This window comes from Mesocricetus auratus, unplaced genomic scaffold (genome assembly GCF_017639785.1).
Source record: "Mesocricetus auratus isolate SY011 unplaced genomic scaffold, BCM_Maur_2.0 Super-Scaffold_100006, whole genome shotgun sequence".
NCBI lineage: Eukaryota > Metazoa > Chordata > Mammalia > Rodentia > Cricetidae > Mesocricetus > Mesocricetus auratus.
Window position 1 is genome coordinate 76,751,198 of NW_024429190.1, and position 19,203 is coordinate 76,770,400.

The 19,203-nt window shown below is 39.3% G+C and overlaps 1 protein-coding gene across 6 annotated transcripts in view; it reads left to right on the forward strand.

Moving 5' to 3' along the window:
- Arhgap24 (Rho GTPase activating protein 24) overlaps window positions 1-19,203 on the forward strand; it is a 600,446-nt gene that overhangs the window by 475,389 nt on the left and 105,854 nt on the right. The window contains exon 1 of one of the 6 annotated variants that reach the window (XM_040747535.1): window positions 14,638-14,909. The exons of the other annotated variants lie outside the window; for them this stretch is intronic. The gene's annotated coding sequence lies outside the window, so the exon portion shown is untranslated. Of the gene's footprint in view, window positions 1-14,637; window positions 14,910-19,203 lie in introns of those variants that run through there. 6 annotated transcript variants of the gene reach the window in all.

Sequence of the window (19,203 nt, forward strand, 5' to 3'; positions counted from 1 at the left end):
GGGGAGATGTTGGCATGTGCAAAATTGTGAGTTTGCAACAGCGATTTTTCACTCCACTCCTGATCCAGTGCTGAACAGTTCTATTGCTTTTCTAGTTATCTTAAGTCAAACTCTGAAATTTAAGTCACCGGGATGCTGAATAAACTGCAGTCCTGCCGTCATTATTTATTCTTAGCCGAGCCTCATTTTCTACCATTAAACTTCAGAATTGTGCTGAATTTCTCAAGAGAATTCTCAGGTCTCCTGCTGAAATACCCTATGCTCACCCAGCATAGCATCCAAATGAGGGCATTCTGTCGCCTCAGTGCCATAGTGACTAGAGGACTCAGGTCCAGTCACAGAGCTCAGTTCCCTGGAAGTATAAAGTGTCACTTTCAGACTTCCTCAACCCAGTAACTGTGTCTTACAGCTGCTTTGACCACCCAACACCCAGCTATCTCAGCCTGTGTGGGTCTGTGTGACTCTTTGCACACATTATGCCTTTTTCTCTGTGTGCTCTGTGCTCAGCCCTGCCCCATAGGGAAAGCATGCTGCCATTCTGCCCCTGGTTATGCACTCTCCTTGAGGTACAAGAGGCACTATTCCAGGCACCTGGCAGAGGTTCTATGATTCTTAGTCATAGGAATGTATTTTCTCTCCCAGAGGTCAACAAAACTGCTCTCTATCCCCAGAGCACCTCCCTTATCTCTGTCCTCTTCCAAACTTCAGTGTCCCGGGAGCCTTTGTAAGCACAAAGTTGACCTGTCTCTCTTGGGGGTTGAGGAGGTCTTCCTTACCAAGGACCCTAATTAGTGTTTTATTTACTTGTTACTTTGTAAGCACAAAGTTGACCTGTCTCTCTTGGGGGTGGGAGAGTTCTTCCTTACCAAGGACCCTAATTAGTGCTTTATTTACTTGTTCTGACAGTTTTACATCATTGTTTGTTGCCTCTTGTAATGAAAGAGACCAGATGTTATTTTCTATTTTGCTCACACTTCTAAAAATATACTTATATTTCATTGTCATTCTTTTGAAAAAAATGCACAACACACTTTCACGTAAAGCAAGCAAGATGATGGAGGTTAAACCCTCAGGGCTATAAACCAGCCTTTCCAGACATGATAGATGTTAACTTCTCACTTGCAGCAACACTGTCTTGCAAACTGTTTTCCTGAGGGCTCTAAGATCTGACCAGTTTACCTCTTCAGCCCTTTTGCTTCAGCTTGATTCCAACAGTCAGTCGCATCTGTTTCTCTCTTACGTCCTTTCAGGGTTGTACAGGCAGAGGTATTTTCCCTAATTTCTGTAGGTGAGAAGGCATGGTATCATGTGCAGTCTGGTCTGAGCTTTGTATTCCCAGACATGTGAAGGACTATTGCTCCATCTGCCTTCTGTCTCTGTTGATAATATTGCATTCCTGAAAGCCACCAGAGAGAAGGAAGATCAAGAGATATCATTCAGAGGTTGTGAACTCTGAATTTAGAATTAAATAACACTGTTCTCACTTACTGGTTCTACTCTCTGTCCTGTTCTGAGATTTTTGAGAGATAGCTTTCATTCCTGTTCCGCAATCTAAAATACTCATATGACAATAATTATGTGTGTTAATGAAGAAAGAAAAAAAGAAAAATCTCAAAAGAATAGCATAAGGAAAACAACAAAGCAAAACTTTCTTTCAAAAGAAGATAGTAGGTGAGATAATTGGAAACAGAAAGCGAGCTTTGTTATATATGAACTAGACTGGACCGTTCTGAAAGTCACTTAGAGGATAACTTGAATCAGTTACACAGATCCTTCCATCTTTCTTCGGATTAAGTGTGTCATAAGCTTGGATACAATTTGTCACTCAAACTCTGTTTAAGATTTTGGTCAAGAAAGGATAATGCCAACCTCAAGGTCCATAGGCATAGGAGAGAAGGCAGATATAAAAAAAAAAAAAAAACAGCATCGAAGACCATTTCTCTACTCATCATTCCAAGTACATTCTCCATCAATGGATGATCAGTATAAACATCACCACCATTGGCCAACAGTGTTTACATGTAATGTATCAGATACACAGAGGGGCATTAAATTAAAAATAAGTTAACCATTGCATTTTAGTAGTGTGGATAACAAAGATTTTGTATGAAGTTAAAAAAATAAACTTATCTAAGAGGAGATAGAGAGATTCATAAATCAAGGAATGAATAGTTGCTCATGTAATCAATCTAATAAGAGTTTTAAGTCAGCTGGGTATTGTGGCACAATCCAGCAAGCCAAGCACTTGAGAGGCTGAGGCTAACCTGGGCTACATTGTGAGAACCTGTCTATAAAGCAAAACCCAACAGAATTTAAAGACAGGGAATTATCTTACCCCATTTCTCAAGGCTTAGTAACTTCCAAAATACAGTCACACAACTAGCTATATTTACATAGTTCAAAGATATTCAACACTCATTAGCACCCACCTGACATTTTCAAATTTACATCAGAACCCACACTGCTTATTTCCTACTTCTCGTGACATATCAGAGGCCATATGAGTGAACAGAAGGAAGACTTCTGGGTCAGAGGAGAGATGAGTACAAGAGGGCATGAGCCCTGATGAGATTGCTGACCTGCATGCCAAATAGAGACTCCAAGAGCAAGAGAAGTGTGAGCCCAATCAAGAGATGTCCCTCTCAGGCATTTCCACACACCCATCCTGGCGTGAGAATATAGACAGATGCCCTCTGAAGTGTATTTGGAAACACACAGTCTTCAGAGGCAAGCCTTCCATCACATTCTACCTTATATGGAATATACAGAAATAAAATTTGATAATCAATTTTTTCCTCTGTAACACTGTTTCATAAAATCATAAGAGTCTGTCTTTGAGCAATATAGGAAAGATTAACACCGATTCAGAAAATTCTAGAAATCTGAGGTAAGTGCACAAGTAAGTTATAGGCTATTAAAATGTCAGCATGGAACAGACAGAGTGAAAACCACACATCCAAAACACCCCCAGCATTTGCTGAATAATTTTATTCTCCACCACTGAACCAGAAGGCTCATGACATTGGTGACTATACAAACCCATTTTGGAATATTCCTTTTCTTTTTTATTTTTGTTCTTGGAAGATTCCTTTTCTAGTTCCAAGAATTACGGTTAAGAGAAAAAAATTGTCCCATCTGTAATCAGAAATTTGAACTAAATAGCTACTGGCATCTTGTATCCTGTGGATATCTTATGATTTTTATGTGTTGTTTGAGAAGATTTGTACCACAAAAAAATGTTATTCTATGAAATGACCACTAGAGATGTAACTATTATAGATCAAAAAAGTTTGATCTCAGATGTTAAATTATAAATGCTATGAATATTTTAATATAAAATTTGACATTGTGGGGATTTGTTAACAGTCCTACTGCTTAGCAGGTCTCTCCACTCTCCTATTCTTAGGTACATATACCCAGAAACAAAAGCTGGTAATCTCACGGGCATTTTCTACGTTTATAGTTCAGTAAATTTGTCTCCTCATTTAATTTTATAAGACCTTCAAGGAAGTGAGAATTTGCCACCATTGAAATCTCATTTATTTATTTTTAATAATATGACATTTAGATAATAATGCTGATTAATAAATCTTATGGCTTTTAAGGTACATTTCAAGTATGGGCCCTGTGGGGTTTTAATACCTTACATTAGTACCTTAAATTCAGGATTGTTTTTAATTGTCACCAATTAAATTTCAGAGAAATAAATAATATATATTCTCTTAAGAATTTCTATTTAGTATTCCCTCATCTTGTGTTTTCTCTATTGCCTTTATTTTGGTTTTCAGGTCTTGAAATGTTTGAATTGTTTCCTTTGTGTGTTTGATTGTTTTTTCTTGGCTTTCTTTAAGAGATTTGTTGATTTCTTGCATTTTTAGTTTTGTGGAGAAAGGGGAACACTCCTCCACTGTTGGTGAGAGTGCCAACTTGTATAGCCACTTTGGAGATCAATATGTAGATTCCTCAGGAAAATGGAAATCAGTCTACCACAAGATCCAGCAATTCCACTCTTAGACATATACCCAAAAGATGCACATTCATACAATAAGGACATCTGTTCAACTATGTTCAAAGCAGCATTATTTGTAATAGCCAGAACCTGGAAGCAACCTAGATGCCCCTCAACTGAAGAGTGGATAGAGAAAATGTGGTACATTTACACAATGGAGTACTACTCAGCAGAAAAAAAAACAGTGGAATCTTGAAATTTGCAGGCAAATGAATGGCACTAAAAGAAACCATCCTGAGTGATGTAACCCAGTCACAAAAAGACAAGCATGAGCCTTCCTCTACTGACTGATGGAAGCAGAAGCAGACACCCACAGCTAAACACTGAACTGAACTCCTGGAACCCAGTTGCAGAGAGGGAGGAGTGATGAGCAAAGGCAACAAGGCCTGGCTGGAGAAACCCACAGAAACAGCTGACCTGAACAAGGGAGAGCTCATGGACCCCAGACTGGTGACTGAGAGGCCAGCATGGGGCTGATCCAGACTCCCTGAATGTGGATGTCAGTGAGAAGGCCTCAGCGATCTATGGGGCCTTGGATAGTAAATCAGTATTTAGCCCTGGCATACAAATGGACTTTGGAAGCCCATTCCACATGGGGGGATGCTCTCTCAGCCTGGACACATAGGGGAGGGCCTGGGCCCTGCCCAGGATGATATGACAGACTTTGAAGATTCCCCAAGCAGGGCCTCATCCTCCTTGGGGGTTGAAGGGGGGCTGGGATAGCAGGGGAGGAGGAGAGCATGAGAGAGCTGGGATTGACATGTCAAGCAAGCTTGTTTCTAATTTAAATTTTACAAAAAGAATTTCTAATACTCCCTGGTAGTGGTAGTGCACACCTTTAATCTCAGCACTCAGGAGGCAGAGACAAGTGAATCTCTATGACTTTAAGGCTATCCTGGTCTATAAAGCAAGTTCCAGGACAGCCAGGGCTATTACACAGAGAAATTCTGCCTCAAATTATCAAAACAAAACAATAGCAACAGCAAAAACCTAAAAGAAACAGCCAACAAAAAAACCAAAATAATCTCTTTCCTCTCAAAATCATTTTGTCTGTCTTTGAGGTCAGTGGTTTTCACAATCCTGGAGACTAGCATAGCTCTTCTCCTAATGCCTTGAAAGTTTCTTGCCTTCAGCAGACAGACACAAGATGAGTGCCTGCTTCTGAATCTGCGCTGGCCTCACACAGTCTCTCAATTCTATATGCCTACACATCTCCAGGTGCAGGTCATGGAACTCCCTATTCAAGGATGGATTCTGAAATCCATAGCCAAATGAAAACTAAGCAGAGCAATACGCAAATAAGTCATCTCCCACAGATACCAACACTGTCCCGGGGATCTCTCACACCCCAGACTCTTTTGAGATGGTGTGGCTGATGTCCACTCTTCTACATCAACCACGTGTCTCCATGGTACTTAGACCCCAGTCTAAGATCCTTCCTTCTTAGCCTTTCAGAAAGTCATTGCCTCTTTCCCTGATGTAGGGTCTCCTTCACTGAGGCTGAATAAAGAGCATGACTGTAAGAGACAGGTGTCTGAAGACCTTGACAAGAATAGCCTGAGGTGACAGGACACATGTTCTGTGGAGCAGTAAAGAAGGGGTACATTTGGATTCACACACACCATCTTGCTTTGATTAGTTGAATCAGTAACAATGAAAGACCTGACTCTCTGAGTAGGAACCTTTGAACAAAACATTTTATTCATTATAATACAAATCAAACAGAAAAACTGCATTTCTTGGGCTTGGCTAAGTTATTACTTATCCATGTGTCTGTTGGCTAGGAACATCAAGTCAGTGCCTCAATTGTTAAAGCCCTGAGGTCTCTTCCATATCTCTGAGTTATGCTATGATTCTTCAAAGTAAAACGAAATAACTCTTAACATTGTACCACTTAGGCCTGTGAACACTTTTTGTTGTGGGCAAGTATAGAGGAACAAGCTGCTGCTTCATTTGTCTGTCCCAATAGTCACTGAGAAATAAGATTTGTCTATACTCCTAGTCTATAGCATAGTGTTATAGTGTGGGGAAACATTCTAAAATGGTGACCACTGATAAGCTACTTAATACATTTATGAAACTCAGACATAAGGTCCTTTATGCTTTCAAACAATCAAGGGAGTTTTAAGTGTGGTGTGCATCAGCTAAATAAAGCCTATGCATTCTGCCATATAGGTCTGTTTCTGCCCGTTCAGAACCATCATTGTCTTCTCCCTTCCTCAAATGCTGACAGACAATTTTGTTCTCTTCTTCTATCACTATGACATTTTTAGATACCACTGTAAGGGCCAGCACCCAGCAAAAACATCTTTCAATTCCATCCATATAGCAACAAATGACAACAGTTCTTTTAAAAGACTTAATACACAATTTTACAGATATATTAATCTATGAAGTTTGTGTGTGTCTATGTGTATGTGTGCATGTGTGTGTATGTGTTTGTGTGTGTGTGCATATATAAGTGTGTGTATCATGTGTGTCTGATGTAGAGTTTTTCACTCATCTGCCAGCAGTCACTTGGACTAAGTCTATGTCTTAGCTATTGTGAATCATGCCAGAGTGCACATCGGAGTTCAGGTATCTCTTTGAAATACTAATTTTATTTCCATTGGATATATTCCCAGAAGTAGGACTGCTGGATCATATCGTAGTGCTATTTTTAATTCTTTGATGAAACCCCACACTGTTTCCTGATATGCCTGTACCAATTTACACGTCAATCTTCAGTTTGCAGAAGCACCCTTTCTCTACACCTTTGCCAACACTTGTTATTTGTCTTTCTGACAAAAGCCATACCAAGAGATCTGAGGTGATGACCCTATTGTTGATTGATCTGTCTTTTGCTAATAATTAATAATGTTGAACACTGATTCATATAACTATCTCCTTACATCCCTGGCCTACTTTTACTGCTGTTCAGTGAGCTCCCTTATGTATTTGAATATTAACCAAAAATTGTTTATGTTTTGTTACTATTTTCTCCCTTTCTGTAGTTTGTCTCTTCACCTGCTAAGTGTTGTTTCTGTCTGTTCTAGTCCCACTTTTCTGTTTTTATTTTACTGTCTGTCCTTTTGGGAACAATTTCCAGGGCAAAGTTAAGTTAACTTCGTTTATTGTACCCCTTTCCCAGTTTCTGCTCTTACTTTTGGTTTCACTTGCTTTTTGTATATGGGGTGAGTGGGGTTTAATTTAATATTTCTGCACGTATATCTTCTAGTGTCCTGTGTCCAGCAGGATCCTGGACACAGAAATATTACTGGGTTATAGTTGGGAAAGGACTTGATAAAGCATATGAAAGTATTAATTTGATAAAAATAGATAAAATGTCAGTTTTCCAATGTAATTTATGTTTCAGGATTAATGACTGTTTCACATGATAACATTTCTAGAGCAAGTGTTAGCAGTAGAGTGAGGATGATTCTGCCAATGAAGGACTTCTAGAGACCACCTATCATAAGATTGTCCCAGAGTCAGTTTATGACATGTCTTGATTGGCTCCTTAACTGCTTTAATGATGCTCTCAGTTAGAAGGTTCTGCATTTGATATTCCATCTTTCCAGCTTTTGGAGTCATTGTCTCCATTCCCCTGTATTTTTATTTAATAGAATTTCATTGATACTGTAACAGAATAATACTGATTTTCCTTAAGACTTTTTTGTCTTTAAATTTGGGTTTGCTGTTTTTCATATAGGCCTCACTGTACACCAGGTTATCATAGTACTGACTATGTAGCTCATACTATCATTGAATTCATTCTGTAGCCCAGGTTGTAATAGACCTCATGTCAAAAATAAATAAAATAAAATAAAATATACCTACCACTGGCTCCTTGCTGAGATTAGAGCTATTGAGTTTTTGTCTTTTTCCTTTCATTCTTTTCTTTTCAGTGTGGACAATGAACCAAGGCTTCCTGTAGGCTAATGGTACACTGTGTGACTGAGCTGATACCACTACCATTCACCCCTACCAGATAGAAAATGCCGTGGGCCTGTGAATAAAGCAGTTATAAGATGCATGTTTGAGAATGACTATTTTGTTAGTTTGGAAAGTGCATCTGTAAAGGCTCTATAGATATGCTTATGAATTTAGCATCCACACATGTTTCTGTTCTGTTACAGCTAAAAATATAGCAGTAAATGTCAGGTTTTGGAAAGCCAGTACTAGGTACAACTTGAGAACTTTGATGCAGAATCTCACGGGATGCCAACTCTTAGGTTCTCAGTGTGCTTGTCATTTCTACATCTGCAGAGCTCCTGTCCAGTAGTTGATGAAATGGATAGGGAGTGGGTGTGACAAGTCCTGGGTGCTCAGTTGAGAACTGGGAGAGTCCAACTCATTTCTACTTCCACCTATCTGCATTTGCTATGGCTCATGAAGGGGTGTTGAATTTTGTCAAAGACTTTTTTCAGCATCTATTGAAATGATGATATGGTATTTTCTTTTTCAGTTTGTTTATATGGTGGATTACACTGATGGATTTTTGTGTGTTGAACCATCCCTGCATTCCTGGGATGAAGCCTACTTGATCATGATGGATGATTTTTCTGATGTGTTCTTGGATTCGATTTGCCAGTACTTTTTTTGTTTTGACTTGATGAACCAATGAGTTTATTGTGGTTATTCAGAGGGGCATGAGTGAGAGGTTATATACAAAAAAAGAGAAAAGCAGGTGAACACCCACCTGCCCCTGCATGAGTGATAGCTCATGAAAATGCAATTTGCCAGTATTTTATTGAATATTTTGCATCAATGTACATGAGGGAGATTGGTCTGTAGTTCTCTTTCCTAGGTATGTCTTTGTGTGGCTTGGGTACCAAGATAATTATTGCCTTGTAAAAAGAGTTTGGCAATGACCCTTCTGCTTCTATTGTGTGGAACACTTTGAGGAGTATTGGTATTAGCTATTATTTGAATTTCTGGTAGAATTCTGCACTGAAACCATCTGGCCCTCAGGTTTTTTTTATTAGGAGACTTTTGATGACTGCTTCTATTTCATTAGGGGTTACAGGTCTATTTAAGTTGCTTCTCTGTTCTTGATTTAATTTTGGTAAGTGATATCTATCCAAAAAATTGTCCATTTCTTTTAAATTTTCAAATTTTGTGGAGTGCAGATTTTCAAAGTATGACTTGAGGATTCTCTGGATTTCCTCAGTGTCTCTTGTTATTTCCCCCTTTTCATTTCTGATTTTATTAATTTGCATGTTCTGTGTCTGCCTTTTGGTTAGTTTGGAGTAAGATTTGTCTATTTGTTGATTTTCTTGAAGAACCATCTCTTTGTTTCATTGATTCTTTGTTTTGTTTTCCTAGTCTCTACTTTATTGATTTCAAACCTCAGTTTGATTATTTCCTCGCATCTATTCCTCCATGGCGAGCTTGCTTCTCTTTCTTCTAGATCTCTCAGTTGTGCTGTTAATTCTCTAGTGTGACTATTCTCCAGTTTCTTCATGTGGGCACTTAGTGTTATGAACTTTCCTCTTAGCGCTGCTTTCCAAGTTTCCCACAAATTTGGGTATGTTGTGTTTTCATTTTCATTGAGTTCTAGGAAGTCTTTAATTTCTGTTTTTGATTCTTCCTTGACCCAGAAATGGTGCAATTGCATATTGTTCAATTTCCATGAGTTTGTGGTGTTTCTGCAATTTGTGCTGTTGTTGAATTTTAACTTTAAAGCATGGTGGTCCAATAAGATACAGGGGGTTATTCCAATTTTTTTTTGTGTCTGTTGAGGATTGCTATGTTGCCGAGTATGTGGTCAATTTTATAGAAAGTACCATGTGGTGCTGAGAAGAAGGTTTATTCTTTTGTGTTTGGATGGAATGATCTATAGATGTCTATTAAACCCAATTGGGTCATAACTTATGTCTTCTGTTAGTTCCTTTGTTTCTTTGTTAAATTCCTGTCTTGGGGTCTTGTCTAGTGGTGAGAATGTGGTGTTAAAGTCTCTCACTATAGGTGTGTGAGGTTTATGTGTAATTTGAGTTTTAATAGTGTTTCTTTTACAAACGTGATGCCTTTGTATTTGGGCATAGATGTTCAGAATTGAGAGTTCATCTTGATGGATTTCTCTTATGATGAATATGAAATGATCTCCTTCATCTCTCTTGATTGATTTTAGTTTAAATCTAATTTTATAGACATTAGGATTGCAACTCCAGCTTGTTTCTTGGATCCATTTGATTGGAAAATCTTATCCAAACCTTTACTCTGAGGTACCATCTGTCTTTGAAGTTGAGGAGTGTTGCTTGTATGCAGCATAAGGGTGGATTCTGTCTTTGAATTTATTCTGTTAGCCTATGTCTTTTTATAGGCAAGTTAAGATCATTAATATTGAGGGATATTAATGACCATTGATTGTTCATTCTTGTTTGTTTTGGATTTATTGGTGGCGATGATATTGTGTGTGGATTCCCCGTCCCCTTTTTTTCCTTTTTGTGGGAACACCAGACCTTGAGCAGAGACCCACTTCCCCTTCTGCCTGGGAGTAGGCAGCTGTAAGACAATGTTTAGTAAAAACATGTTTACTAAAAACGATACAATAAGTTCCTGGGAAAGGCCTTCCCACGGAAACCGCCCTGACCTCGACCTTGTCCAAAGACTAATCGCACCTTAAAAACCCACACACATCCACCTCTGGGTCAGAGCAGAACCAGCCAGGGGAGAGGAGAGAGCAGAAGCTTCTCTGGTGGGAGCTTTTCTTAGAAGGTTTTCTTGAACCTTTTTGGAGCCTGTTTAAAGTTCTCTTTATATCGTTGAACGAGTCTCTGTGTTGTCAATCCCCGACACCCTCCGCATGTTCTCGGACACAGGCCGCATAGCAGACGTGACACTTTTGACTGTTGATAAAGTGAGATTAATTATTGCTTATGTTTTTGTAAGTGTAGTTAACTTCCTTGGGTTGGGGTTTTCCTTCCAGAACTTTCTGTATGGCTGAATTAGTGGTTATGTATTGTATAAATCTGGTTTTGTCGTGTAATGTCCTGTTTTCTCCATCTATAGTGATTGGAAGTTTTGCATGGTACAGTAGTCTGGGTTGGCATCTGTAGTCTCTTAGTGTTAATAGAATATCTGTCTAGGACCTTCTGGCTTTCAGAGTTTCCATGGAGAAGTCAGGTGTAATTCTGACAGGTTTGCCTTTATATGTTACTTTGCCTTTTTCCTTTGCTGCTCTTAATATTCTTTCTTTATTCTGTATGTTTGGTGTTTTGATTATATTGTGGTGAGGGGAATTTTTTGTGGTCCATTCTATTTGGTATTCTCTAATCTTCTTGTACTTTTATTGGCATGTCTTTCTTTATGTTGGGAATAATTTCTTCTATAATTTTATTGAATAAGTTTTCTGTACCTTTGAGTTGGGTTTCTTCACCTTCTTCTATACCTATTATTCTTAGGTTTGATCTTTTCATGGTGTCCCATATTTCCTGGACATTTTGTGTTAGGGATTTTTGGGATTTAAGATTTTCTTTGGTCGATGAATCTATTTCTCTCTTCCATCTCTTGTATTCTGTTGCTTGTGCTTGATTTTGTAGTTCTTGACCATTTACCGAGCTTTTCTATTTACAGCATTCCCTCAGACTGTGGACTTTTTTTTATTGCCTCTATTTCAGCTTTCAAGCCTTGCACTGTTTGAATTGTTTCCTTCACTTGTTTGCTTGTTTTATCTTGGTTTTCCTTGTTTTCTTTAAGAGATTTGTTTATTTCTTACAATTTTTTGATTTATCTTTTCCTCCATTTTTTCTTTTTTCTTTTTTTCTTCCATTTATTTAAGGGATTTTCTCCTTACCTCTTTGAGGGTCTCTATTATCTTTATAAAGTTGTTCCTTAGGTTGTTCTCTTCTACTTCAGATGTGTTGGAAAGTTCAGTTCTTGCCGGTATGGAGCCCCCAGACTCTGGTGGCATCATATTGATCTTTCTGTTGTTGACTGTGTTCTTATGCTTTCACCCTCCCATTCCTTCTTACAGTGGGTGCCAGTGGGGTCCCTCCCGCTCCAGGTGGGTACAGGTCCAAGGTTCTCTTCTGTCGGGTGCTAGCAGATCCAATACTCCGATGTCTCTCTTCTTCCTGTGGGTGGAGGCAGGACTAGCATGGAGACTTTGGCAGAATCTGGATGGGCTGGGCTGCCGGGATGGGATTCCCTGTACACAGTTCCCAAGCCTCAGAAGGCTCTGAGCAGGGCACCAGAAGGCAGGCTGGAAACAGGCTCATTCTTACTTCCTGTTCCTGCTGTAGGTGGAGGTGAGACTAGGATGCTGGCAGACTCTGGATAGCCTGGTCTCCAAGACTGGCTCCCTGGTGTGCAGTACCCAGGCCTCCTGAACATGTTTCTTTAAATTGAAGAAAGACAGGATTCCACTTAAACAACAAAGAGAATATTGGCACAACATCAAAACTTACAGGGTGACAGATAAAGAGATGGATCAGCAGTTAAGAGGAGGTATTGTTCTTGCAGAGAACCTGAGTTTGTTTCCCAGTACTCATGTGGGGCAACTCAAAACCACCTCTAACTTCAGCTGCACTCTCTTGTGGCCTCCATGGGAACCCACACTCAGTGCATATATGCCTGCATACAGACATGTACACAGATATGCATAACTAAAAATTCAGTAAGCCTAAAACCAAATTCCTTTTTCTGCATCTTACATCTAGTCCATTGGTGAAAAAAATGAAAACATATTTTCCTTAAATTTTTTGCATTCCTTATATGTTGACTTACCATATAAATACAGTGAAGGAATTTCCTTGTCAAGTCACACTTCTGCCTTCTCATGCTATGAGAACTAAACTTCATTCTTTTTCTGAGAAAGTTACAAGTTACTGATTTGCCTAGGCTGTGGAGACTCTGGGTCATAAAGGCCTTGGCTGTAATTGGAATTCCACTGATCACTAGTTAACAGTATGCAGGCTAATTATTCTCACCACTGCAAGGGAAAATAGAAGCTGTCCTGTTGGGCTATTGGAATTAATGGAGGTAGCATTCCTTCCTTACGCCTCCCAGCCCTGAGTATTTCATGTGACATAGATGGGGCTGCATTGTTTGTTCCTGTCCTTCTCTTCACCTGTGTCCCTCCTCTGTGTCTCTCACAGCCTAACTTCTAGGAACATCAGCATTAGTGCCCACGTGCAGGAACTACCAATCAACTCAACAGTGAACTCAGCATTCCATCTCCAACCTTTCCCCTCTGTTAGTTGTCTTCTCCAGCCCCCACCAAGAGTCCACCAGGACACCAGGTTAACTGTGAAGCCAGTTACACACATGGGCATTCCAGCAGGGTTTCAAGTGGTCTGGTTCATTCTTTCTCCAAACCTAGATGGAGCCCATGTTGCTCAGAATTAACTCACCCAGCCATAAGCTATACGGTGACTGCCATCAAGACCTGCCACAAAGAACACAGTGGTTCAATAAAATCCTTAACTCTATTTATAGCCCACTTTAAGCGATCACTCTCTATAGAGCCCAATGAGTCCTGGAAAACTGACATCAATTCACAGGCCACAACACTCAGCAGGGCAATTGGAGGGAGGGAAAGGGCAGCTAAGTGGCCATTCCCCAGGATTCCACAGTATACAAAGCATTTTGTCCCACGCATTGTTCATTTCACACCCAGAAGCCCAGGAAGTAGACAAAGCAGATGCTGGCAGCAAAGACTAGTGCCTGGGAGGAAAACTACATGGCAAGTGAAGAGCAGAGTTTGGAGGATGGGGAAAGTGGCTAAAGGGCGGGGTGAGCCTCTCCTTCATGGGATCGTTTCAAAGCTCGGCAACTAATTATTTGCCTGTGGGGAAATCCACGTCACTAAGAAGAAAGAATGTTTCACAAAACCTTTAAAAGCCTAAAATCATTCCTCCCCCACTTCAGAGAAAATAGGAGAACTAAAAATTTGAAGTCATCAATTGAGAATCATCTACAACTACAATTGTTATCACTCTGGAGAATACATGTATATAGTTATAGAAATGCCTTCTTGAAGCCTGCCAGAATTGAAATATGTGTGTAGGTCAAGACCAGCCTTGAAAAGGAATGGTAGGAATTTTTATGAGAAATTTTAAATTCTTTCTGTCAGTTTTATTAGAACCTACATCATTGCTATTTCTTTAGCATGGGAGATGATTGTTGCATAATTCCAGCATGTGCCTCAAATAAAGATGTAATATGAGATAGAATGGAACAAAAATATTTTTCTCTTAAAAATGTCATTTAATACTGGCAAATGTTTCAATCATATCAGATCCCTCTGAAAATTTTTTAACCTGGAAATATCAGCAAAACCGTAATGGCTTGACAAAAAGAAGGTGTCTAGTTAATGAGCTTAACTACACTGATGCCTGCCAGTGGTATGTGTTTGTTTGTAGGAGAGCAGGAGTGGAGGAGGGGAGGAGAAGAGGGAGGAATGAGGGGGGGGGGAGAGAGAGAGAGAGAGAGAGAGAGAGAGAGAGAGAGAGAGAGAGAGAGAGAGAGAATCATTGCTTGAAGCACACCCCTGAGTTGGCTGATTGGCTCAATGCCATCTAAGAATCTCAGTTTTACTGTTCTCTGACCTCCCATTGTCCTGGTTCTGATTTATGGGGCATAGCAGCTCTCCAAAGGCAAGGTGTTCGGAGTTTAGGGTCTTTGCTTCACAGCCCCTCCTCTTCTCCATGCCCTCCCCTTTGCTTGTGTTCACCTTCTAGTAACCTTGCACAACTCAGCATTATTTTACCTAGGTTCAATCGCCTGGGAGTCCACTAGAGCTAAGAGCAAGCCGTGGTTTCCATTCCTGGGTGATGGAGTCATGGGAGAAACTGCAATGAGCAAACATAGTGGGACCTGAGCCGGCTGGAGTGTGCTAAGCGGCTCAGGGCAGAGCAGCTGCCGAGTCTCCCAGCCTGCATCTGTCACTGACCACTGAAGTGTGTGTTTGTGCAAGGTGAGAGCGGGCTTTTCCTTAATTTGGAGACAAATTGCCAGGTACTGCTGTTGATTATGTTTGATAATTTGGAGGCGGGGAGGGGTGTATCCCCAAACATTCAGGTGGTTGACTGTGTGTGGCTTTGTTTATGCCCTTGCTCACGGTCAGAGCTCTCCACAGTAAGTGTCCGAATCATGGCAACAAACTGGACGTGGAGCAGGCGGCTCTTCTTCACTGCAATGTGATCGTTTAGTGCGTTTCCTGAGCTCTTTAATCGCTGCTGCCAAGTGTCCTGGCTGTCTTTGTACAGATTCCTAGTGCTAACCGGCAGGCATGTTAAAACTACTGTAGATAGAAGTATGAATTACTATTTTTTTAATTTCCTCCAGTGATGCATTCTTTGTTTACACACATGCTAAGCACTGAAACTTTGTAAAGAGTATAAGGACAGAAGTAGTGTGGGGTTTCTATCCATTTGCTTATCAAATGAAGCTTGATTGTGTGTGTGTGTGTGTGATTTTAAAATTATCTCAGAAACAAAAGAAAACTCAATTATATTTATCTTCCGATATGCTCCTAATTAGCTTAACACCATATAAGCTGATTTTATCAGCACATTTAAATCGTACAAATTCAAGTTTTGTCTCTACTAGATAACCACAGATACTGTATGAACTAGTGAAAGTATGTAAGAACCTATTTCACATCTTCCCTAGGTTCTAACAACAGGAACTTAAACCATGTTCTGGAGTAAACAGATGGCCCTTAATCCTTATCCACTGCAGCATGCCAACTACCAAACTGAAGCCTGGAAAAAATTACATGATTTTGTAGTGACTAAATAAATATATAGGATATTTTTCATTCATGAATCATCTCTCAGAACGGGAAAAGGATAGATCTCAAGTTATATATAAGTAGGGTTAGAAAATAATTAGGAATGCTATTGGATTTTAAAGTGATGAAAGGGACGCTGTGTTAAATTGAATAGTACTTGTGAAGGAGTGGTCAAGCACCCTCCAGCCTCAGATGTTGAATTTCAAATGAAAGAGCAACACCATAACTAAGGGAATTCAGAGTCAGTAGAAATGTAGTCAAGGAAAAGGTTTATAAAAATGTGTGTCAACTTGTGGAATGTACTTGTCTGTATCAATTAAAGAAATAGTTCTGACACAAAGAGTAAACCAATTAATGTAATACTTTTAAAATATTTTTTAATTAGTCTACATGGTGGTAGAATCTAAAAATGAATAATATATTTAATTAAAATTCAATGCATTTAAACTTATTTCAACCAATCGACAAATGATATAGAATATTAAAATTGTTCACTCTACTTTTGTCAGTTTAGCAGGAGTGTTTGGATGTCTCTTATAGAATGTCACCTGTATTCATGTACATAGGAACTGTCTGATGCCTTGAACACTCTACTCTTGGCTTCCTACTTTTAGAACCTATGAACTGATTGACAGAAATAACCTGACTTTATGGATGGTATGACTTCTATGTGAATTAAAACAACACAATTCATGCCACAGCCTTGGCTGAGGAGGGCAGATCATGACTATTCTGTTCTTTTGTTGGATCCTTAACTCTACTGGGTATCAACTGCCATAATCTGCGTTTTGACTAATTTGTTTTAAGTGTTTAATATAACTCTAGTTCCAAGGTGAAAAGACCTTCTTATCTCCTGACATAAGCACTGGAGTGTCCATGGTTCTCTGATGACATCAGGCTCGGATGTTCGAGTGTGGCCCATTTGCATCCATGCTCATCTTTCATGCAAAAGGCTAGAGCGACATCCTGGGTGAGGTATAATCAGTCTAAGAAGAAGAGAAGGACTTTGAGCAGTGTCTATGTTTATTCTTCATGAGTAGCTGACCTCATGAAAAGAGGTCCAGAAAAACTTACAGATTAAAGGCCCTAATCTCAAAGCATTCACCAGCCAGTCCAAACACATTTACTCTGATGCAATTAAGCTTCCTTAATGAAAAATTATGTTCTGTTATTTATATATTACAAATATCCAGAACTTTTGAAAATGATTAAATCTTAGCATGTTGTGTTCTTGCTTCCACTGTTTTTTTTCAGATTTATATATTTTTTTAGTCTAGTCTTTAAAGTTACAACTACATCCTTAATGGATTGAATAACACCTTCTTCTGATTTATTTTAACTATCATTGAGCAGCCTGCATTTTGGTGAGAAGTCAGTAATGTTTTGTTCCTTGAGATCAGAGGAGCTTATCTTGCCTGACATCAAGTGATAGATCTGCTGAGTGTCTGAGCAAGAAATAGGGCAGCCAAGGGAAAGGGGAAGATATATGGTCACTATGCATGCAGTGACCCTCTTGTGCCTGGCATGCCTTCCATTCTAGTGTGGGTTTGTAAACCTACATGAGTGGTCTCCATTGAGTGACACAGTGTTCAGTCAAGCTGAGATGAGGATAGTGGACATGGACATGGCTTACGGTGCTCTAGTGACTTTCGTCTGGTAGTTAATCACTAGTATGCTAGTAAGTAGTTCTGTTCTACTTACCATCTTCCTTCAAAGAAGTATAGCTTCCCATGGCATAGTAAAGTTGCACAGAGCTCCTGAGGCTTACTTCTGGGCTTCTGGGTGGGTCTAAGTTATATGCAGAGAGGATGCACGGAAGCAGAGGGTAGGAAATAATTACTTCCTTCGGGTGTGCCTTTCTGAGTCCAGTGTCCTGATAGTCACAATGCTCCTTGTAGAATCTGGGGCTATAAGCTCTTGGAAGCTGAAGTAGTAGCAGATGAGGCTCATTTTCTTTGGGAACATGGACTACGGACATTGATTGCATGTCTGTTGAAAAGACCTTTCTTTTTATCTTTATTTATTTATTTATTTATTTGTTTATTTTCTTTTGGAGACAGAGCTTTATAATGCCCAGGATAACCTCAAACTTTGTATGTAACAGAGGGCAGCCTTGAACTCAGAGTCTTCCTGCCTCCACCTCTAGAGTGCTAGGATCAGAGACATAGGACACCATACACTGTGCAGTTTTGGAGTTAAAACCCAGGGCATCTTGCATGCTAGAAAGAATTTTAGCAACTGGCCTGCAATCTTTGTTTCTTGTCTTTTTATGTTATGTTCAATGACTTCTAAGGAAAAGGAAAAGAAAGTTGCCAGAAGATATACCATGGTTATCCTTAGTCTTCACAGAAAGTAACCAAGGACCTGATTGTTCCTTATTCTAATGCCTGGGTCCACAGCTGCAGTTTGTGTTTTTTTCTGAATTTTGGCATATCTGTATATGTATGATATTTCTTTGGTATAGAACTCAGGTCTAGATATGAAAGTCATTTTGCTTCCATGGTGTTTTATGTTTAACTCACCTGGAGGTAATTCCTTACATACTCTTAGGCCCTATGCCTTGGCTGCAGTTTGTCAAAGGACATCATGGCTAAAATTTTCCACTTATGGTATTGGGTTGATGTTGGTAATTTGAGGTATATATCTATGTGTTATCATCAATACTATGCAATACAATTCCTGTTTAAATATTAGACTTTCTGTGCTAGCACAGGACTAGAAAAGAGACACATCTTGTCATACACACAAATTTTAAGAAAATTCTAATGACCAATTAAATTAAAACTTTGCACAATAACCTGAACATTCTCATCAATGTACAATTCCAAGAGTTATCAAGAAGCTTGACATAGATCTATGTCATATGTGCTCAGCACACATAAGGTCCAGTGTTCAATCTCTAAGACCCGCCACTATATATACAAACTTGTACTGGCAAAGGGGCATCAAGACATGTGATTACAACCTCAAAATATCTCTACTGTAACATGGGCATTCTTCAGGAAGAGAGCCTTGCCAGGTATCCAATGACATACTGGCTTTAAGAGAATGTCCAGCAATTTTACTTCAGTATTTTCTATATCAATGAAAATATGCATTTATTATCCTCTCTTGATGAAACATTTTAAAGTCTTTGAATGTTTTTTATAATGAAGCATTAAACAAGTGTAGATAGTCCATCTCTTGCAACTCTTGGTGTCCTGCTGAATGGAACCAATGACATGAATCATCAAAGCATGCCAGTGTGCCCAGAGATAATTATTTTGTAGCTACAAGAAAGCATCTTCTGTTGTTTTTAAGTTCTCTTACAAATCTCCAAAAGTTTATACTTTTCCCCCAGTGTCAATACTGTAAGTCAACAAAATGGCTGAAAAGTTACAATTCCTCTGTATTAAATGATCTTTGTACATTTATTGAACCACACTTCAAGAATAAATGTTTTCAAATTAGGGTTCTAATCACCCCCAAATAGATT